At 33.6% G+C, this 24127-nt stretch overlaps 1 protein-coding gene across 1 annotated transcript in view; it reads right to left on the bottom strand.

The window, feature by feature from the left end:
- LOC132703016 (uncharacterized) overlaps positions 1-24127 on the bottom strand; it is a 116474-nt gene that overhangs the window by 70054 nt on the left and 22293 nt on the right. The window contains exon 2 of the mRNA XM_060672019.1: positions 21054-21083. The gene's annotated coding sequence lies outside the window, so the exon portion shown is untranslated. The remainder of the gene's footprint in view (positions 1-21053; positions 21084-24127) is intronic.

Genomic DNA, 24127 nt, shown 5'->3' with positions numbered 1-24127 from the left:
TAGGTTTTTTTATTCCCAATGCTGGTCTTAAAAGTTCGATCAAAATTGCAATATCTTCGTATATTTTACGGAGGTGTTTGAATGTGATTTTTCCAGTAAGTACGTATTTATATATCTAATTCTCGAACTTTGACCCTGCGAGGTTGTTTTCACTGGATAGTTAGTTCAAAGAGAAAATAATCATTTTTGCCTTGTGTGTCGATTAACAATATTCTTCTTCTTATATTTTTGTGTCTTCTATATGGTTCTTCGATTTATAAACAACAACGGTCTTTTTTAACACTATAGATTATATTCGCGGTTCGATAGTATAACAAAACGGACATGAAATTTTGAGATTACCCCCATATCATTGTATATTTCACACGACTGACATGATTTGGTCTGATTTGAAAACGTAAACACTTCGAACACTGGGTGTTTTCGGAGCACGAGCATTGAAGATGCCAAGTGAGATTTAGGCGAAACGTCTGCAGGATTCCAGTCGGATGCAGGATTTGCAGTATTCCAGTCGGAGTTCAACGAGCGAACGGATGATATCCTGGAATATAGTGTCATCACATTTTTCCATCCGTGAATCAATACGTGAGAATATATATATATATATATATATATATATATATATATATATATATATATATATATATATATATATATATATATATATATATATATATATTGATTGACATGATTACGAGCAAAACGCTGAAAAACGCTGCGAGGTCAACCATGGGAGTGGTTTTTGAACTCTTTGGATCTGTATTTGGTTTCCTTTTGAGTGGCATTATAAATGTTTTTTTCTATTCGTCTTTTTTACAACTAATTTGCTTAGAGTGAGTATAGAATATAGTTTTATTCACACATGAAATGAGATGACTAGATCAAAAAATATTTAATCGAACCAGAAAGGGAGCAAAAACATGTTTTTATTTCCAGTTGATTTAATTAATTTCCTTACTTGTCAATTAGCCGGTATACACAAGAAAAAGCAGACCTTTTTATTCCCAATTAGGAGTTGCTTACTCCAAACGTCTCGTTCCGCGCGAAAGAAAAGGGAAACAATAAGAAACAATAATTACACGGAGAAACAACACACACGAGCTGCCCTTTGCACCGACGTTTTACGTCCGAGTATATAGTTGGAAAAAGCTCGCGTTCTCGACAACCATTAACTAGGGGCTTATCGACTCCCGCTCATTTGGCGACAGATTTTACTGTTGGTATCGCTGAATGTTGATACTTTTTACGCTCCAATTACTTTTTCCTTGTGTACGAAAATTACTACCTTGGTCGTAATAAATTATTGCCATTAGCGAGATAAAAACCTGGCCTTATAATTAGCGGTACTCGGTGGCAACGTAAAATGTCTTAATAATGAAAGCTGTCATTTATAAATATTACCACGTGCTAACAAATGCGCCTTTCACACGGAACCAATCATCAGCAATACTTAGCCCTGCCAAATATTTTTATTGCTAATTGCCGGTCGAGTTGGTTGCAACTTATATATCCCGCTATAATCCGGTTGTGCACCAACTTTAATTCTAACCTCTAAATATTTATATATTCATTATATACCAAATCCGCTGGTACATGATCTTAAAAAATACACTGCATATTATGCAACAAGTTTTATAGTTTATTTTAGAAAAGTAGAGCAACATAAAACCTCTATAACTATTTTTAAATTTTAAGAACAACTGTTAGTGGGCGAAATCACATTCTCTCAGTGGCGTGGATGAGAATGACTCTTGTCAACCCATCGACTCGTCCCTAAGCGGATTGATTTCGATTTCGATATTTTCGCAAAAAAATTAATCAGTCATCCGATACAATGCTCCTTTAGCCCCGCCTCCTTCAAACAGTATCTAAGTAGGGAGAGAGTAAAATGCAAACCAGTTCCAGTTAAGCTACGAAGAACGCAACAAGATGGTTGGCGAAACGTCAGCAAGTTCGATTCAACAGCAACCGACGCAGGAAGAATCTAGACGAATTGCAAATAATATTACCTATGGAAGTTTCTTTAAAAACGAATTAGTCGTTAGTATGCTTAGTGTTTTCTTAATTAGAATCACTTAATCAGGTCATGATCTCAATGCGAGTAGTTTGCGGATTTTGATTACATTAAAGAAAACGACAGAATGGTAGTAGTATATTATACAAGTTTCACAAACGTTACTTTAGTCACATTTTATGCAAAATAGCCCGGAATCAATCGACCGAGTGACGTATGACGTGACTGTCAGAATTAACAGTGGTCAAGATATTTTGGCTAAAATAAAGTAAAGTGACTCGTGGTAGTGTTTAGGGGAGATAAGGTTAATACCTACCGTTAGCTGCCATCTTCCTTATTTAGGAGTAGGGAGTAGAAAAGTATTTTAACATAAAATTATAAAATATAGATTTTTTTTTAATATAATATTTGGAATTGATTCTGACTTCCCTGCAAGACGACCCATTTTAATTGTCTTGAATCATTTGCTTAAATGCGCTAATTTCCAAATCTGTAAAACATGTTCCCAACGATACAGTCGGGAAATGAAGAACAAAATTGTAAGAGGTTATTCTACTGGACAAATTAATACTAAAATATTAGTAGCATTCTTTCAAAATTTTCAAAAATAACCCAATTACAAATTATGAAAAAAAATCCCTAATAGTTTTTTCTAATTTGTCGATTAACTTTAAATTTAGCACATAGTTTTTTGCGAAATTTGAAAAGCTCCCAATGAAAGGCCAAATAAAAATTGACAATATTCATTTCCATGCACTGCCGATGCTCATTGAGTTTATGTTTAAACTTTGTTTTTAATTTTAATTAAGAGCTAGAGTTCATAATAGATAATTGTTTTTTTGTATGAACACAAATTGTCTCTATATATGAACGCAAAAACTTTCAACAAAATATTTGAGGACATTTTCTCAAGGCCCTTTGACATGAAAACTTTTCAGAATGTAAATAATAAATTTAAAGACTATCTTCAAATCAGATAAGATCAAATAAGATATTTTTTCTGTTTGCAATTTGGTAGTTTTTTAGTTAATAGCTGTTTCATGTCAAAATTTAACAAATAGTTTTATTTTGAATGATATTATGGGATCAATATCATCAAAGATATCTAATTAGTAATTTAAAACGAGACACCTGGGATATCACCTTTACATTTTATTTAAGCGATGGATTGTCTAAAAAAAGCTTTTGAGCATTAACGTCTTCTAAGAGGTGTTTTTTTTGCGATGTATAGAACTTTAAACAACGACGGATTATTCGATTCACATGAATTTTATTTATCCGAAAGATATTCTTGTGGCATTATATTTTAAATATGATTTCTGGCATATGACCGCCACGGCTGGCGCGGACATAGTCCAATCTGGACGTCCAATTTTCGATGACTTTTTCGAACATTTGTGGCCGTCTATCGGCAATAACACGGCGAATGTTGTCTTCCAAATGGTCAAGCGTTTGTGGCTTATCCGCATAGACCGATGACTTTACATAGCCCCACAGAAAGTAGTCTACCAGTGTTAAATCACAAGATCTTGGAGGCCAATTCATAGGTCCAAAACGTGAAATTAGGCGGTTACCAAACATGTCTTATGGCACGAGCTGTGTGACATGTTGCGCCGTCTTGTTGAAACCACGTCTCCTGGACACCATGGTTATTCAATTCAGGAATGAAAGAGTTAGTAATCATAGCTCTATACCGATCACCATTGACTGTAACGTTCTGGCCATTATCGTTTTTGAAGAAGTACTGGTGAATGATTCCCCACCAGCCCATAAAGCGCACCAAACTGTCAGTTTTTCTGGATGTAACGGTGTTTCGACATACATTTGAGGATTAGCTTCGCTCCAAATGCCGCAGTTTTCTTTGTTGACGTAGCCATTCAACCAGAAGTGCGCTTTATCGCTAAACAAAATTCGCTTATGAAAATCGGGAACAACGGCAATCTCGTTTTGGGCCCATTCGACAAATTTACGTCTTACTTGATGATCGTTTGGCTTCAATTCTTGCACGAGTTGGATTTTGTAAGCACGTAAACCAAGATCCTTCCACAAAATCTTCTATAAAGTGGATGGACACAGATCCAATTCCTGTGCTCGATGGCGGATGGACTCATTCGAGTCTTCCTCAATGGTACGCTCTACACCAGCAATAGCTTCTTCTGTACGCACCGTACGGTGTCTCTGGAGATGCGAGTTATCAATAAGAGTAAACGTGGTGCGAAAACGTTTCATGGTTAATCGAATTAACTGCTCTGATGGACGATTTTGTCGACGATAAAATGGACGTAGTGCGCGATACGTGTTCCGCACACAACAATTATTTTCGAAATAAAATTGCGCTATTTGCAAGAGTTGTTCAGGCGTGAGTCTATTCATGATGAATTGCCAAACCAAACTGAGAATAAATCACTTGATAGCTGTTAAATAGGTCGCCATCTTGAACAGTAATGCCAACTTAAAGTTCTATACATCGAAAAAAAAAACCCATTATAATAAAATCTGTTAAATTGATTTTTTAAATCGATGAATTGTGGGAAAAGAGAATTAAACCCACTAATAAATTAATCACTTATTGGCGGCATAGTTAATTTTATACCGGCGGAAAATTCCTGAGCCTATTACAACCAGATCAATTCTATATTATGCCCCACGGAAAATTACACTGTAATTTCCCCTCAATTGTAAAGTAATAAAAGTGGTTACATTCAATAATGGCCAATTTAAGAGTCGTCCATTGGCGTGGGTAAAATAAAATATAATTTTCTTATTGAAATTGTATTACATTCACGTAGATAATAAACACATATATGAGGAGATGATTTGATATGGGAACGTTTTTTTAAAAAAATAAATAAATTTATTTTCACTTGAAATGAAAGTCCTTTTTCATCTGATCTCAAAAATATGTAGTTTGTCGGTATTTGGATCGGCCAATTTTGAAATAACTCAACTTTATTACTTTAAAAGGAGAATTTAATAAACAACATTTTCCACATAACATAATATTTTAATTTTATCTTTCCTTTGGGTTTACATGGAAAATAAAATTTATTACCATAAATATTGAGAGAGCAAATTAAAAGCGAAAAATTTTGAATGGAGACGATATTCCCATTTTGTTTTCAATTCAATGAGTAAGAAAAGGATTAACATTTTCATCTGCAGAAAAAATGTTAGAAGTGATGTTATTGATCTGTAATTTTTAATAGATAGACGTTCTTCGTTTTCGACTTATAATATTTTTCTTTCATTCAAATTATCCAATCTACCAAAATACCAAAAGTTATTATTTCATTTATTTTAGACAGCGTTGTGGTATACAGGCTACAAAAAAAAATACAAACATATAAAATTTGCTCAAGAGTTAAATATTGTTTTTTTTTTCACTTTAAATACAAAATATTAATACAAAGGTTGTTTAAAATTTCATTACAGATTTTTTAGAAAAAAATCTAAATTTTAAAAATTCGATTTAAATCCAAACTATTTCCCATTTCTCATTATCACCTATTTGATTTGATTGCATTAACAAAAAATAGATGATAATGCAAATATATGGCATTTGATTCTAAATTAAAAAATTTCGAATTTTTGCTTGAAAATCTATAATATTTTGAAATCCAAAACCATATTTGCAGATATAAATTGTATAGATACCTTTATTAATTGGCACCTACTAACGCGTATGTTATGAGTATTTGCTTCTTCGTCAAAGAAGTTACGTATTATAATAAATTCGCTATTTTAGATAGTACGTCCAAAACATTACATTAATCTGATGAAAGTTTTAAGTGGCTCTAACTTGATTTCAATAAAGCAGGTTCAAAATTTTTATTAGCAGATAAACGCTGAAGCGTGTTGTCCGTATACCATCCATTCCTTTAATTTTTTTACTGAAAGGAGACAATTTTTAAAAACACTCTTTAAAAACAAGTCGATTGGAAACAGGAGCCAGAAGTAGAGAATACGATGGAATGGTAAGAATTCAAAAAACACAATGACAGAAATGGATATGCAATTGTTGAGAAAAAATATAATTTATGTAAATGCTCTGCAGGAGGCCGTCTCTTTGTTGGTGGATGATTCCGTCGCTTTGTCAATTACTAACCAATATCTATACAGATGTTCTACCATGGTTTTCTGCAAATAATTTAGTCTTTAACAAAGTAAAAACTTAAAAACCTAATGCACGAAATGGCATTAATATTTTGGGAATTGTTATCAACAGCGTCCTGTGTTATGGAATAGTCCTATAGATTAGGGTTAAAGACTCTGTTCTACATACACATGGAATAATACGTCTTGGCAAACTAATGACATTAATGTATTATCTAATTTCTAGAATTTAACCAAGAATCCAACATTTCGAACATTTACAACACTAATGAATATTTGGACAGACTCAGACATACAATTCTGGAGTAAAATTTGTTGTGTCATGAGCGGTTCCTGGAAAACGCTTTAATTGAATTTCATCCTATTTTGTGTACACTCAGTAATTATATTTGTGTATGATATAATAACTTCCATTTGTTGTTGTTTTACCAATTAAAAACCTCTTAACTATTTACAAAATTTCTGGATTTCTTCTGCATTTGTTAATCAAGTTCGATTCAATAACAACCGAAAAAAAGTTTTGTAAATAGTATTACAATATTACAAAGAAAAAGATCTTTTTCATCAAGACCACGCGCCGGTGCACACCTGCGCAATTGCGATGGATGATTAAAATTTTGGAATTAACATTCAACATTCACAGTACTCATCACATATGGCCCTCAGTGACTATTTCTTGTATCAGAACTTGAAGAAACGTGGTCGACAAAAGCTGAGGCCTAACTAGAAAGTAATCGCCAAAAAACAAATTCCTCTTTTGAGGAGCTACCAAAATCCACCAGACTACTTAAAAAAATGGATGTGCTTATACAAACGTATCGAGTCGAAAGCAGATTAGGTTGAAAAATTTTAAAAAATGCTCTATATGCGTCTATAGCAAGTTTAAAACGAGCAGATAGCCACTCAATACCTTTATTTTCTAAAAAAAAGAGACGCCCGGATTTCACAAGCGGAGATAAACAATCTGCGCCGCAATGATTTATTTTCATCCAAACATTAGTGTAGGATTAGAGCGTGAAATTAACGATAGAGGTTCCTGAAAAAGAAAAAGAGCGCCGATCGTTCGGATGCCTGCTTTCGACCTCTGAGAAATCGTCTGTTAAGGTTCTTATTATGCTCAATTTTTCCAAGTTTAGCTAGACGGATCCTTACGTTCGATAGGTCCCAAATTGGATATAGATAAAAGATCAATCGAAGACATTACTTAACTAGAAAAGGTTTAACGGCAAAAATCGATTGATTTCGTTGGTTGTGGTACATTTCGAAACGTTTCAATAAATTGGTGGTTACTCGAAGCAAGTAAGCAAAAATCATGGACCATTTTTAAAAGTACAAGATCATACGTTATACTTCGCCCACCTGTAGAGGCGAGTTTATTGTTATAAGAGATAAAAAAGAAGTTTAAATATGAAAGCTTTATTGTTTATGTTTTGGTGGTGTTAAATCATAAGAAATAATTACCGCAAATTAATTTCGCGTTTCTGAAACAGCCACCAGGAGGCATTGCTGTGATCTTAATTTTTAAAACTCTTTTTTAACCTAATACAAGTTCAAATCCTATTTATCTAAAGATGTTTGCTGTTCTGAAACAATAAACAACTGCATACGCATTTCTCTTATTGCAAATGTAACCAAGGTCATTAAAAATACTCATAACAATACTCTGGTTAGGTTTTATATATAAATAATACAAATAATATAGCTGTTGTATAGCTTATTTAGTTTAGTTTGTTGACGCTCGTCGATGTCGTATTTTGTGTTTCAAATAATAAAAAAATTTATTATGAAAATTTTTGGTAAAATTATAAATAAAAACTATATTTCTAAACAAAATACAAGCACAGTAAAATATGGCTAAACACAAAAAAAAAACTACAAAAATCGCAAACATATGTATCCTTTTCAGGTCAAATGCTCAAGTGCCCACATGCTGCACATCGGGCATTGAATCGATAATAGCAAGAGAGATTTTCATCATCTTCCTTTTCTGATTCATCAGTTTTTGTTTTTTTAATTATCGGCTGCTTCTGTTTTTTGTTTCAAATGCTACCCTTTTCCTTTGTTGACAGTTTAAGACCTTTCCGATACTGAAAATAAATATCGACAACTCCAAAAAAGAATTTATACAAACTTTGATTACCTCATTAGATCGACAAATAAGCTAAGATATGAATAAAATAACATAACACCAACAAGATAGTGAAATTTTTGGGAACATTTGTATTTATCCCGAATTTACCGAATATAACGCTTATTTAAAATTTTATTATTTATCTCTATTACTTTTTCTTAAAATCCCTTTGATAAGCACTAAATTACCCCGTAATTGACATTACTACCTCTTGAGTCTTTATTTATTAAATATTTGGTATTATTACTAATTTTTTCATTAAAATTAAGGTTTGTTCACTTAGTCGATCAACAATCAATTGTTGGAGAGCTATTGACGTATTTAATTCGTGAATTGTAGAAAACCATTTAAAAAATGCATAATACATGTTTTGACAGACACAATTCATTTTTTAATTATCAAGATTGCCATGAAAACAAATTTTGTTTTTATAGGACCAAGCACTACGCACCGCACGCATGTCGGTGTTTGATGTGTGTCAAAGTCTCCTGATTGTCTACCACTTTCGACATGTAGTTTAAATTTGGTAATATTTAAACTGAACGTAATCGTAATCTTAATCGTTATCTATTGCCTGGAAGAAATCGACTATTTAAAAACGAACAATAATACCAATTATTTTAATAAATGATTAATCTTGTTTAATCGAACCTAAATGCCATCTAACAGTAAACACAACCAGTATGACCTATCGGAGGAAACGTCAGATGCTTTGGAATTTTTGACATTTCGAATTTGGACCCCAAATTTGGTAATATTCTGTTGGTAATTTTACGATATAAGAAATAATAAATATATATTAGTTATTAACAATGCTTTTGTCCTGTTTAGTGTGTGGAATAAATAGCTACGATCATCATACCTTCAGTTTTAATAGGTAGAGTGCACAAATGGTTATTGACTTTACCAAACCATGGAACAATTTAGAGAAAATGTCTTTCATTTTCAACTCTACAGCTAGGTAAGTCCTTCAAAAATAGAAGTTAAGAAAAAATAAAGGCATGTGAGACAATTAAAATTTTTAGGTTAAAAATTACGTCTTGATTTGACTGGTAAATTATTCTTTTTCTGTGGATGTTGGCAATGACGTTCGTGCAAATTATTTTATTGACACATATTCTAAATGCACAGTTGTCACTCCGGTCGATTGTCACTTGAACTTATCAAAATATGAATAAATTATCAAAATGATGGATGTGTAACATAAAGCATTTAAAAAGTTTGGAATACGAAACTATCATTATTTTATGCTCTAGCAAATGATATCATCCATTTATCCAAACAACACAAGATATGAATCTGAATATAAAATTGACGTGAGCTTCTCGTAGGCCATAAATCATTTAGGTATAAATAGGATTTCATCTAACTAGCAATGATAACAATTACAATAATTCATTTCTAATTCCTAAAATGTTTTGGAGAAACGATTGAAAATAATCGATTGGGAAACACAATAGATTTAAAACATGAGTGAACGTTACTATATTTGCAGAATGAAATGATGCAAAGGAACAAACTAAGGAACTAAACCACAAAACTTTGCGACTAAAGAGCTGAGATTATTGCTATCATATGCAATACAAACATTTTTTTATGTATATAATTTAGACGGTTTTAAGCATGTAACTAGTAATCTAAATACAGTGCGTACCAAAAGAGCTAATCAAAGTTATATTTTTTAAATTGAAACGTCTATATGCTATTACATGCATTAATTTCAAAAAAAAATATATATGTGTTTGCATTAAAGCCCTATATATATATATATATATATATATATATATATATATATATATATATATATATATATATATATATATATATATATATATATATATATATATATATATATATATATATATATATATATATATATATATATATATATATATATATATATATATATATATATATATATATATATATATATATATATATATATATATATATATATATATATATATATATATATATATATATATATATATATATATATATATATATATATATATATATATATATATATATATATATATATATATATATATATATATATATATATATATATATATATATATATATATATATATATATATATATATATAGCTCTACATACTAGTTATACATACATAACTATACATATGGCTATATATAGAGATACAGAGGCTCTGCCTATGCCGATAATACAGGAACCCAAAAAATTTTGAAAAAAAATTGATAATGATAAATTACGAATATATTTGGATGCGTCATTTTTATGGAAGTATTTTCTGAAAATATCCCTAGATCTAATTAAATTTTATGTGGAAACAATTGCGCAAAGTACAGGTTAGTGGGCATACTCACATATCTTCTCTACGAGAATATCAATATATGGACCACTCATATCGTTCTTCTTAAATAAATTTTAGGAAAAACTTATGTATTAAAAATTTTTCGAAATTTTATATTCTAATTAGGCAATTTTCCCAAGTATGAAAATAAATTCTAAAGTATGTATAACGAGATAAAATTTTACTAGATAAAAAAGCTAGTGCACTGTTGTCACTTTCTTAAGTTTCTTAATATTGCTTTATTTGACATTGCTCAAAAATTGTTATACATATAAACATTGAATTGCTCAGTAATAAGAGTTTTAAGTCTCCGGGTATTTTTATTTTCTCTTTAAACATTTTATTTTTGAAACTAGAGTTTCGCAGGACAAAAACTGGAAAGATTTTTCCAATTCAGTAGAAATATTTATTTTTATTTTCGAATAACACTGGCTACAGACATACTACAACTAAGAGAACTTCCTTGTTTTACCCCTTATATTTACTTTACTAATACTTAAAAAAAATTTCAAAGATTCCCATGCTCTAATGCAGATATATTATACAGGGTGTCCCGAGAACGTGCATTACTATCAACATATTTTACAGAATAATAGGAAATATTATGTCGCAACTGTAACAAGTTTAATTAAATTAGGGATAGTGCGTTATTAATTTAACACTGTTAACTAGAGTTGCTAAACGATAAAGGGTGAATCAAAATGCTTCCACGGATTTTGCAAAAATGCGATTAGACTCCGCTGAAACTTAACTGAAAAATACGACAAATATTTAAAGTAAAAAATTTAAATAGCTCACAATATCCTTAAGGCGGTCAATAGTTTAGTAAAATCAACTTTTTACAATTATTGTGCGATTACATTTTTTTCTTAACATTTTAACAGTGACCATTCTGCATACAGATATTCGGTAACGGAGTATTCGACAAACTTGGTAACCTGCTTCGGGCGAAACATTAATAACACCGCCCCAAAGTTGCATGTGATGGCCTCTCTTTTGCCATAAATTCATGCGGTAAGATACCAAATTGATTCTCAGTCAATTCTAAACCAGCAGTTTCGGTTGCGCGGCACGAACGGCGATAAGCAGCTGGGAATTCGAAAGAAACTCCGGTAGCTTCCGGACCGACGAAATGAATTCAGCGCGAATTTGCATCTACACAACCGGAACGTTTCTGCGCGAAAACAAAAGGAATATTAATTTTCTTGTATTATGTCGAAAAGTGTACTCTTGTTTCACGTGACTACAATGGCATAACTTCAAACCTAAAAACCGCTCGGAGGAAGTCCCGGTCCTTGTATAGTGTGATCCGTCTTCAGTATAGCAGTATAGATGAAGTGGATTATTACTGATTAATACTCCACGATGTGGATGCGTGTCATCAGGTGGTGGTAACCTGCGCCGACCAGAAGTTGAAGGACTGGATAAAATTCAACCTTGACGGCTTGGGTGAGGAGACTGCTCTGGCATGGCTAGAGCAGGACCGAACTTTCTAGCGGAAGAAAGTGGGCTGGAAAATACATGCTCAACCTCGTATTGGAAACAAGGTGAGGTTGATCCTCGCCATGGAGGAGGATTCACACAAGATCCTCGTGGCCAATTCTGGGTTACCGTGGCCCATTTCTAGGAGATGGCGCCACAACCAAAGCCATCCAATACACTGGCTGAGGCGCCGGAATCCAACAAGGAGGGACTCCGATGGAATCTGACGAGGCAGAATAAAAAAAACATTTCCGATGGAAGGGAGGGGCATACAATTCTTGCAAATTAACTTGCATCAACTCTAATTCAAGAATCTCGCGGTAAGGGAGAAGGGTTGAAAGATTTGACGGTAAAAATTATTTAGTTTTTCAGATGATGACAGGAGAGCTCGGGCCAGCGTGCTGGTGGCGAAGAATAGCGCACTGAGAGCCTACTGGACCTTTGACCAAGGATCTAGTAGGGTCAGGAGTAGAGTTCAAAGTCAGAAAGCGCGCGCACAACACAGTGGTCTCCTCTATCTACCCTACGACGCACCAAAACCACCGACTTCGCAGGAATTGTGGGACGTTTCCATACTTAGATTAGTTGTCAATACGCACCTGGTTACAGGGACATCTCTCTTAGAATATGTTGCCTTTTCGAGACCAGAGGTGCTGAACAAAAGTACCCAGCCTAAGTTTATCACCAGTAAGGAGGGAGGTTATAGATGTCACTCTCTGGAGTGATTGGGGCCTGTATGGAGGGGCGGACCTATCAATTTTATCAATTTTATGTCTAAACCACGAGCAGTTAGAGTACTGGACCCTACAGTCGGTAGACTGCAAGAGGCCATGACGTCTTCTTTCGAGAAAAAACGTACGTGTAACGTTGTCAAAAAGGAGAAATAGACACCATGGCAGAATCGTAAATTACAAGCCGTGCTGGAGAATATTCTGTGGTAACATGGAAAATCTTCCGGCAGTCTGTAGGTAAAAGAAGAATTGAGAAGGCCGACAAAGAATGGGCACTGGCGGCCTTTTTGGAAGTAGAAAGAGAGCTTGATAAAACACTTACTTCGATGGAGTGGCTCGAAGGGACGTAGATCGGACTGTCTTTAGATGGATCCGCTCTGTGCTCAGCCGTGAAGAGTTGCCGGTTTGGGCGGGGGTCTCTTTGTCTTCTCCTCTGGTCGCTCCTGGTGGTCTAAACCCAAACGATCCGGGCTACTACACATAGGCCTATGCGCATGATCTGTGTATTGTTATTGGCGGCAAGTAACTAGGACGCGTGACGGAGTTCAGGCAGAAGACTCTTAATCGAACTAGCGAATGGTGTGAACAAAAAGACTTGTCGATAAATCCGACAAAAATGCAGCTAATTATGTTCACGAGCTTGAGTAGTGGCAATTACGGATAGAGTGAATGAAATAAAACAGTCAACGAACGGATGGATAGGTATAACAACTAATACACTTGACAAAATCGACGCAAAAGGTAAGATTGCCGAATGGATTCGTCGAAGAAAGTCCAAACCAAAAAAGGAAAAGAGTTAGACCAAGAAAAAGTTGGAATAAACAAATTGAGGAAGCAACATAAATGTGTAATCCAAATGATGGACCAAGATGGATGTTAGAATGCTAAATGTTAAAGCTGTATAACCAGCAGCATACTGACCAGAATAAAGAGAGAATACTCCCATAGAATAAAATTAGGTTTAGAATTAATTTTAGTTTATTATAACGCAACTTTGCAATTGAGTGTAAGTGCTGTAAATATGTATAAATAAATAAATAAAAGTCAACGCCGATATTTCAATTTAAGAATTAAACGTCTCGCGGAAAAACAAACAAATTTTCCGTACGGCGACATATCACGGGGATACAAGCGACAACTCTAACCCCCAATAGCGTTATGAGAATCTGTGAAGACGGAAAATAAATACGCCAGTTTGAGATAGCAACGACAACACATTAACCATTTTCTGTTTCCGTTTTTGGGGCTCTTTCGCAATTTTGCCGTATTCCGGGCGTCCGTTTCCCCGATAAATAAGGAATGACTTTTGAAAGGGCGGCGGCAACGGCGGCACCGCTACAAGGGTGCCAACCCCATCAATAATAATGACTTAGAGTTCCCTTTAAATACACACTTCGCCTAACTCTCCCGGCGAAATATTAATGCAACCAAATTGAAAATCGATATACGGGCCGAAGCTTATGCACGATTGATTCGCACTCCCGTGTAGTCGAATTTGGAAATTTCTACGATTTTTAAGAATAAGTATATATACCGAGTGTGTCGCGATTAATGCCAATTACTTAAGCGTCTTTTCACTTTCTGCATATATATTTTTTTAAATATTGGGGGGAATTGAATTAGGTTTCCCCTATCCTTTTTCTTAACTAAATTTAGGGAAAAAAATTTGCAATGTCATAAAAAACATATTTTTTATTTTAATGCTCTATTTAGTTTTAGATTTTAGAGATAAAAAAATAAATACTAAAAAAGATAGAGTGCTGCTGCCACTTCTTAAGACGTTTCTTATTATTGTTTAAAAATTGTTAAAATTTATTGCCTAATTATTTAATTGTGCAATAAGACTTTTAATGCAATAATGGTGAATTACACTGATGTGTAATTTTAAGTACGCGGTAACATCGAAAACCCGGATTAGAAGTTTCTGTGCCAAATACTGTTGAAGGGCAACCAGAGAAAAGTATTAGGAAAATTGCAACAGAATTAAATACTGATGCATCAACTGCATGGAGGGTATTAAGACAGAGCGTTCAAGCGACCTGGCTTCGCCGAATGATCCTTTTTTTGCTAAAAAAATTAAACATATCACGAAATATGTGTATGGGCTAATAATCTGCTGAATGGAATTATTATTAGAATTATCAATGATTATTTTATTAAGCAACATTTTCAACCTGATGAACTGATGACTCCGTTCATTGCTAGAACTAGAACCAGAAGGGACATGTATTCCCTGCATGCTACATGCGATATAACATTTAAGTTGTCCACCCTGTTAAAGGAGCCTCTCATTAAGAAATTAAGAAAAGAAATATAGTTTGTGATGACCCTGCAATTATTTACGTTTAAAAAATCAACACAGACCATTAAAAGCTTTCAATTGGAGAAACCGATAGCTCTATGAAGAAGTGTACTTGTCTCTTTTGTCATTAAATTTAAGATTTGTAAGAAATAGTAAGACTTAGTTATAAGATATGATTTAGAATGTCTGTAGAATGTTCTGTCAAACTTAAATATACCGTAGTATGCCTTGTTGTTTAAAATAAGAAAGTTGTTAGTCTATATATAATAATTGAAAAGTATAGGTGAATCAAAACAAGTTTTGTCCCCTAGTTTCTATTGATGCTTTTATAGGTTTGGAAATAAGGTGTCATAAACGGGCCATCGTATACCTAAAAGTTCCACAAATATGCGGAAGTTTCTTTAAAAACAAAATCGCAAATATTTAATTTCCTAAAACCAATGATACGGCGCTAGATTCAATATTTCAAAATTTGAAACTAACAGGCTATTGTCGAGCGTTATTTATTTCGTCCGCTTAAGAACACTTTTACGATATTTATTTAACGGCATAATGGAGAAGCAATAAATTACGATGAAACGCGCCTCCTAGGGCGTTGTAATTTATTTTTAAGTGACCGCTTATATAAAAGGGTTTACAATCCGTGACTATATGGCCCGAAATGTTGTGTCGAAAAGAAAAGCCTTCCAAAAAGTTTTACTTTTGGGATATGTAAAATCCAATATGGTCTCAAAAGAGTTCAAATCTCAAAGTTTTATTTCTTTAAAAGGCATTAATTTTTGTTATAGACGACAAAAAGAAGTGTATGTTGCAATAATTTTTATGATATCTAAACATTAAAATTTCTTACATACATAAGGCATATTTACATTATGTCAGCAGGGTGAAACAGTAAATTTATCGTAGTCTAATAAGAACTGTGAGCGGCTACAACTTTATTAACTTTAAATTAAATTCTAATATTTTAATTTTATCACAAGTCTCGATTTTCTTATATTTTTAAAATAGTCAATATTGTTATACACGGTGTTAATTAAGTACTTTCGTCAACGAGACTGCCTCAATCATTTAAATCGTCCTCGCAAATAAAAACTTTTTGTAGTGACGATGGCATTTAATACCAGACCTAATGCTAAATAAAAATGATAGTAGTTTCGTTGGTGTATTTTTCGAAATTTGTCTCATTAATATCAAATCCTATTTAATAATTTAAAACATCTAAGGATTTCAATTTTTTTTAGCAACCTTCTAGCCGAAATGAAAGATAGCGGTAGATAATTTTCCAAAAATCTTCAAAATAACACTGCGAGACTTACCTGCAATTAAAGCTCAAACTTGGGTCAACTTGGATAGTTTTCAAATGATTAGTACCATTTTTTTCAAATTTCGTTAGCTAAAAACTGCCAAAATACGTTCAGTGTGGCTTCTTCGTAATATTGAGATTTTGATTTCAAATTTGAAAACGTTTAAACCTATAGTTTTCTGTACATAAAACGTTGGTAAAGTAAACAACTTCACAAAATAAATATTTTTCTAATAAAACTTTGATGTTTTCAAATTATAGAAGATGCTATAAACAATTGAAATTTCTATAACACACCGAACAAAATAAATCATTTTGGTGAGTTTTGCCCAAAGTTTTATATGGGGACCAACTAACTGGTGCGGCTTTGGCGCACCATTTTCAGTGTTGGTGAAGTGATAAGAATATTCAAAGCCCATGAATTTGCCAAACCCGAGTTGTAATACCTGCACTCGGTTAAAAGAAAGAATTCTGTAATGAAGGCAATGCCAAACAATGAAAGTTGTTTAATTATTTGTTGGGCCACCCTGTAACCTTTTTACACACAGAGAGAGAGAGAGAGAGAGAGAGAGAGAGAGAGAGAGAGAGAGAGAGAGAGAGAGAGAGAGAGAGAGAGAGAGAGAGAGAGAAAGAGAGAGAGAGAGAGAGAGAGAGATGAGATATTATTATTAAACACCTAAGATGGATTTTTAGTCTTGCAAATTATGGAAGAAACACGTGTAACTTATTAATAGTAATTACTTGTGAGACCCTGAATCAAGGGTAAGGTTGTTCAAAAAATACTATAATTCAAACTGTCTGTTTGGCCTATTGAAATAACGAAAATTTATTGAATAATTTATTTAAAATTTTAATTAGACCACATCTCGTAGGAACTACCTTTTTTTTTAATGAAATCAGAGGGGTTATTTAAGAACACTATGGTATAAACTCTAAGCCTCCACAGAGCAGAACCGCTTAACTTTTGCTCAAAGGACGGAAAAGAAAATAGTAATACTTAGTACAATAAAGAGAATTCGTTATTTGGATGCTCCGCTTCAAACACGGTAGTTAGCGGCGAAAAGTATGAATTATTTTCTGTTCGTTTAACACAATACGAAGGGAGGTTTATTTACAAATGAAAAGAGAGCTTAATTAAACCGGCCAAAGAATTCTGATTCGAAAAAAACCGTAGAGGATTCGAAAACTTTCCGCGGTCCTTTATGTTTTACATTTCTCTCTAGACGTTTCCTCCATTTGGTTATTTCAAAGTAAACCGTTCGCATTCATTATAGCTTACGAAGCATTTACTGATCCGCTTCGTAATTAGACTTATACAAAAAATATACACAAAGAAAATAAATTGTTTGGTTATGTTTTGAAAGAATAGCAGTTTTTTTTTAAACCGTCCCAAAAGTGACATTTTGCCTATGAAATTGTTCTGGTAACCACGGAAGCAATGTTCGACGTATTATAAAGAAACAAAAGATGCCTTTATTTAAATCAATGATTATTACAAAATAATAGATATGTAGGTGCTTGTATTAGACCGTCAAGCCAAACACGTAAGCGCGAAAAAAAGTTAAGTGAGAACAAAAAATGACTATTTAAAAAAAAAATGTAACGCACAGCTCAAAACTAAGTAACAAAAACTTAAACTAGTTGTATTCTAGCTCTAATGTGACAAGTATTTACGAAGAGCAGTTTTAAACGAGGATACGGTTGCGGACTTTTTAATCTGGTCTGGCAGACGGTTATAAATTATTACAGCATTGTAGTTAAATGAACATTGAAAAATTGTAGTTTCATGCGTAAAAATAACGTGCTAAGTATTTCTTGTGTGAAGGTTTGAAACTTTAATTAGTTTCAAATCAAGTTTAGTGTAGAGAGAGAGGAATTATTAATTAAGTAGGAAGTACGTATTACACATATTTTGCATAAGCGTACACATACAGGGTACAGATGCATTACATAATCGAAAGAAACAAATAAACCTTAAACGACAATTTAGAAGTTTCTGAAAACTCGCCTTTTCTCTGTTATGAAACAGTCCTTGTGCATATATAGCAACTTATACAATCTTATACTCATATCGAATTTATATTATTTAACAAAGTATTTAAATTAAGTAGCTTATTACAGTCCTCTATTTAAAATTAGCCCGTACTCAAATCTTTGAATAGAATTTAGATCATAATTAATAGACAATTACCCAAGTCCGTCATCATTCCGACATTTCTGCATTAAGTTTATCTCGTTGCTTTCGCACTGCTAAATAATTTTACAGCTTTATAGAACCCGGTTCAAGACTGGAGTACTCTAGCTCAGCCGTCAGCAGCCTGTGATCGCGAGCCTTACTTTATAGTCCAACAATACAAGGCATGTATTTAATCCATGATCACTGGCTTAAATCCTGTCAACGTTCCTCATCGACACCTCTTTTTTGGTTCCAAAAAAGGAAAATGTAACCAACAAGCAGGCATACTTGCAGTAAGTAACTTTTTAAAAATTATCCAACCCAAAAGTATACACAGGGCATACACAGACATTGTCAGCTAAATTTGCCCTAATCGCACTTTCGGTACTTGTTACGTAAATTATTACAACTACAAAAGCGATTGAGTCACAAACCTAATTTATAAAATTGAATCTAATCGCAGTGTTTATTCAACGTTTTTTATTATTGACTGAAAAAATATAGTTGTTTAATACATAATTGGGTGAAGGAGAAACATGATTATAGAAAACAGAATAAAAAAATATTACAAACTACTACATTACAAAATCAAAACTTGTTACTGTGTTATTCGGTAGTGATAATGTTCCAGATAAGCTAACCGACCGTGTAAAACATAAGTTGTGATCTTATTGTCTCATGTGGTACCCAAAATTGTAGATAATTGGTTAGCTTGATAATAATCGACTCACAATAATCCTAAATGCTTATGCATATGAGTTTTTCGTTCGCATTGACCTAATAGCAAGTTTTCGAACATTTCGTACTTAAAATACAGTGAGCCAACGTATTAAAATTCCTGGTTTCAAACAATTTGGTGTGGTTTATGTCAGTGTTGATCAATTCAATATAAGGGGTGTTCTTTTTCGATGTATAGAACTTTAAGTTGCAATAAAACAACGATGGAATATTTGATTGACATGAATTTCATTATCCGAAAGATAATCTTGTGGCATTAAATTTTAAATATGATTTCTGGCATATGACCGACACGGCTGGCGCGTATGTAGTCCAATCTGAACGTCCAATTTTCGATGACTTTTTCCAACATTTGTGGCCGCATATCCTCAATAACACGGCGAATGTTGTCTTCCAAATAGTCAAGCGTTTGTGGCTTATCCGCATAGACCAATGACTTTACATAGCCCCACAGAAAGTAGTCTAGCGGTGTTAAATCACAAGATCTTGGATGCCAATTCACAGGTCCAAAACGTGAAATTAGGCGGTCACCAAACGTGTCTTTCAATAAATCGATTGTGGCACGAGCTGTGTGACATGTTGCGCCGTCTTGTCGAAACCACATCTCCTGGACATCATGGTTATTCAATTCAGGAATGAAAGAGCTCTATACCGATCACCATTGACTGTAACGTTCTGGCTATCATCGTTTTTGAAGAAGTACGGACCAATGATTCCACCAGCCCATAAAGCGCACCAAACAGTCAATTTTTCTGGATGTAACGGTGTTTCGACATACACTTGAGCATTAGCTTTGCTCCAAATGCGGCAGTTTTGTTTGTCGACGTAGCCATTCAACCAGAAGTGCGCTTTATCGCTAAACAAAATTCGCTTATGAAAATCGGGAACAACGGCAATCTCGTTTTGGGCCCATTCGACAAATCTACGTCTTACTTAATGATCGTTTGGCTGCAATTCTTGCACGAGTTGGATTTTGTAAGCACGTAAACCAAGATCCTTCCGCAAAATCTTCCATAAAGTGGATGGACACAGATCCAATTCCTGTGCTCGATGGCGGATGGACTCATTCGGGTCTTCCTCAATGCTACGCTCTACAGCAGCAATAGCTTCTCCTGTACGCACCGTACGGCGTCTTCGGGGATGCGAGTTATCAATAAGAGTAAACGTGGTGCGAAAACGTTCCATGGTTAATCGAATTAACTGTTCTCATGGAAGATTTTGCCGACGATAAAATGGACGTAGTGCGCGATACATGTTCCGCACAGAACCATTATTTTCGAAATAAAGATGCATTATTGGCAAGCGTTGTTCAGGCGTGAGTCTATTCATGATGAATTGCCAAACCAAACTGAGAATAAATCACTTGACAGCTGTTAAATCAGTCGCCATCTTGAACAGTAATGCCAACTTAAAGTTCTATACATCGAAAAAAAACACCCATTATTATCATTCACTCATAGCAACGATTCGCATTGGCACGCATACGCAATGAAGTGTTTTTTATTTTATAAAATATTTTATATTTTAAAGGCGCGCTAAATGTTAAGAAAAAAACAAATAAAAAAAATTGGACATCCTCTACCCGCCCTTAACTTTAGTAAAACCCTTTAATTGACACTCTGGATACATCTGTTACATAAGACACTGAAAGTGAATCAATTACCTTGCATCTTTAGAAACGTGTAAGTGAAAAGCCATTAGCAACTATTAGTTAAAATTTAACTCACCTCACGCCGTGACATTAACCAATTATAGTCCTGAAAACAAAAATAAACAATTAACAACATAGCAAAAATAATATATACATAGGGTAGATTTCAACCTTGTAAATATTCCGGGCGTCGTGTAGGCCAAATTTACTTCGTTCATAAGGCAAAACTAAAGAGCTTTCAGTGGTAAAGAAGTCTCATTTCTTTAAGGCTTAAAGAGTGGGGAGAGTTAAAAATCGAAATTAAAAAAAAAACAAATTCTCATTGGATCGTCTTTTATACACAGATATGTATAAAGAATGTCTTGTTTTTGTGGCTTTCTGAATCAGGAATGGCAAATTAGAACTATAAAAAATATATTTAAATCTTAATATAATTTCAACTAAAAAGGATGACGATTTTTTGAATTTTCCAGAATTTGTCAATTAACTAATAATAAACTTATTAAATTGTCAGTCTACAACTTAAAGTCTATTTTAGAAAACTGTAGAGTAATGAAGCCTAATGCAAAGGGACTACAGAACGACAAATTCTTAAGCCGCTTTACGGGTTTTGCCTACTGATTTATTAATATAAGCATTTTATTTTCTTTCTAAAAGGGAAAGAAAACCCGCTAAAACTTTTTTGATATGGGAAGTTTTGTGTTTCTATGAAAATATTTTCTATATCTCATTATTTTATTTGTTATTAGTTATTAGTTTATTAGATATGAACCGTAAATTTTAAGATTACCAGAACTTAAGATTACCGATCCAAAAATTTAGCATACCTGGTAATTTGCTACAGTTTTCTCGGAAAAAGAAGAAATTTAGAACTTAGGCTTCTTAGAAATTTCGAAGAATTAAAGGGCTATGCGTACTCGCGCACTTTTCGGGTACTGCATATGTAGGTTTTTCTTAAAGTTCTTCTAAGGTTAGTTCTTGTTGGTGTCTTTAACTTTGATATTGTAGATCTATTTTTTGCGGCTCCTAAAACCACTATTTCTTGTAAATCATAGAGAGTTGTTAAGATGTTATTTTCTCTCAGGATATTGGTCGTGATACAAATTGCTTGGCTATTCCTGCATTCTTTTCGGCTTTCATAAAACTATATATCTTATTTATTCCAAAATTTGACTTGTTCAAAAAAATCATTTCCTCGGCTAATAACTAATAAGCTATTAGTTCCAAAAATGTTATATTATATTTAAACATTTTTTAATTAATAGGGGAACGGTGTTTGCGATTCTCCAATTTTCCAGTTCATACATTGCTAAGCATCTGAAGAATGTGTTTTGTTGAGATTCCGGTAGGTTAATAATTTAATAATAATTTTATCAGGTCAAGAGGAGGTTTCTCTTGGTTCTTCAATGCTCACGTTATAGGTCATATCTATGACGAAGTTAAAGCTTAATTGTGCCGTTTTCTTACTTCAATTTTAACGTTTGCAAGTTTTAGAAGTAATTAAAAAGCGAATAATTTCGGTTGTTCGGGGCACAAACCGATCCGCTCATAATTTGCCAAAATAAAGCCGCCGCGTTGCTTCGTTCCAACCGAAAATCAGGTCCCGATCTTTCGGATTTCTCTCATTGCCCCACTCGAACCGTAAACAAAGAAATCTGGAGTCGCGGTGATCAATATTAATTACGAGAGTTGAGTTTTTCACCCCCGCTCTAAGTGTTATAATTGATTTGCCTAGACTTTAATTAAAGGGAAGTTCGCCACACAACGCCGGGCGTTCATTATGAGAACGGCCGACCTCTTACGAATAATGCCCGAAAGAAATTGTTCACAAAATGCCGAAGTTAATGGCAAATTTTCCGACAGCGTGGCGGAGTTAAACTTGCCTCTCGTAAGTACGCTCGCTCTGGGCTCGTTGATTTACTATCGACCTGAATTTAGTTTGGACATAAAACTGACTACTTCGACCAATCCTTGAAAAGATCTTCTATTCTATTGGTCATAAATAACGAAAATCGGAAAAAAATGCAAGATTAGAACCTACAAGACTCTTAAATAATAATTAAAAAATATATATTTGATAGACCGATGAATTTTGGTCCATTACAAAAGTCATATTGACAAAATATTGGTCTATAAATAATCCTATAGAACACTTTTTATGAAACTTCTGGATTCCTCCTGTGTCGGTTTTTGTTGAGTCGAACTAGCCAATGTTTCGCCAATCATCCTGTTGCCTTGTTCAGAGCTTCACTGAAAACTGGCTCGCATTTTACTATGTACCTGCTTTTATATTGTTTGAGGGAGAAGGAGCTAAATGATTCTCATATTGGTGACAGATAAAGACCTGATTCGCGGTTGCGATTGTTAGGTTGCTTATAGATTTTTATAGTCTCGGATTTTTCGTTGGTAGAAGAATTGATTACATGCAAGAATTTTAGTTTTATCGAATAAAATTTTTTGTCCGGTTTCGTGGTTGCGTTCGGAAACTGCTGATGAGTTTATTTGTCTTAGTCTTAAGGTTCTTTCATGTTCTTTGAGCCTAGTTGAAAAAACCAACGCAGAAGGAATCCGGAAGTTTTATAAAAAGTAATACAGTAGCCTGGGGAAGTTTCTTTGAAAAATTAACAAGTCGTTATTAAAAGAACATAAAGTGCAAAATCAGAAAGTTAAAAGATCACCTACTGAAACTGGCAAGATTAATCTGTACACTGACCTATTTGTTACGTTGTATTCTTGTATTTTCTTAAAATATCCCATCATGTCAAAACCTCGTCCGCTTATAAAATTTTTCGAAAATCTTTACTGCGACAAAGAATTCATCATACCACTAAGGAAATAGACCTAATCAATAAGACTCTTCTATCTCTACATCTTGAAATCGCTTCCATCTTGTCCCCATTCGAGTTCGATACCCTTTCAAATATGATTCACATTCGAAAATTTGAAAAACTAACGTCAACATTAGGAAAACCATCAAACTCTTCTCAACTACAAAACACTGTAAAAAATGTTGCACCAACTTTCTGAAATGGAAAAATCAGTTCTTTCAAAAGGTTCCAACTTCGTCCCTGTCCCATGTATTATCCCAAAAGAGGAAATTATTTCAAATATCTAGTCTATCCTAAACAAACTGCCATCTCAAACGGCAAA

The sequence above is a fragment of the Cylas formicarius genome, unplaced genomic scaffold (genome assembly GCF_029955315.1).
Source record: "Cylas formicarius isolate icCylForm1 unplaced genomic scaffold, icCylForm1.1 PGA_scaffold_6__28_contigs__length_40554024, whole genome shotgun sequence".
NCBI classification, from domain to species: domain Eukaryota; kingdom Metazoa; phylum Arthropoda; class Insecta; order Coleoptera; family Brentidae; genus Cylas; species Cylas formicarius.
Note: the sequence above shows the minus strand (reverse complement) of the source record. Positions and strands in the feature narration are given on the sequence as shown.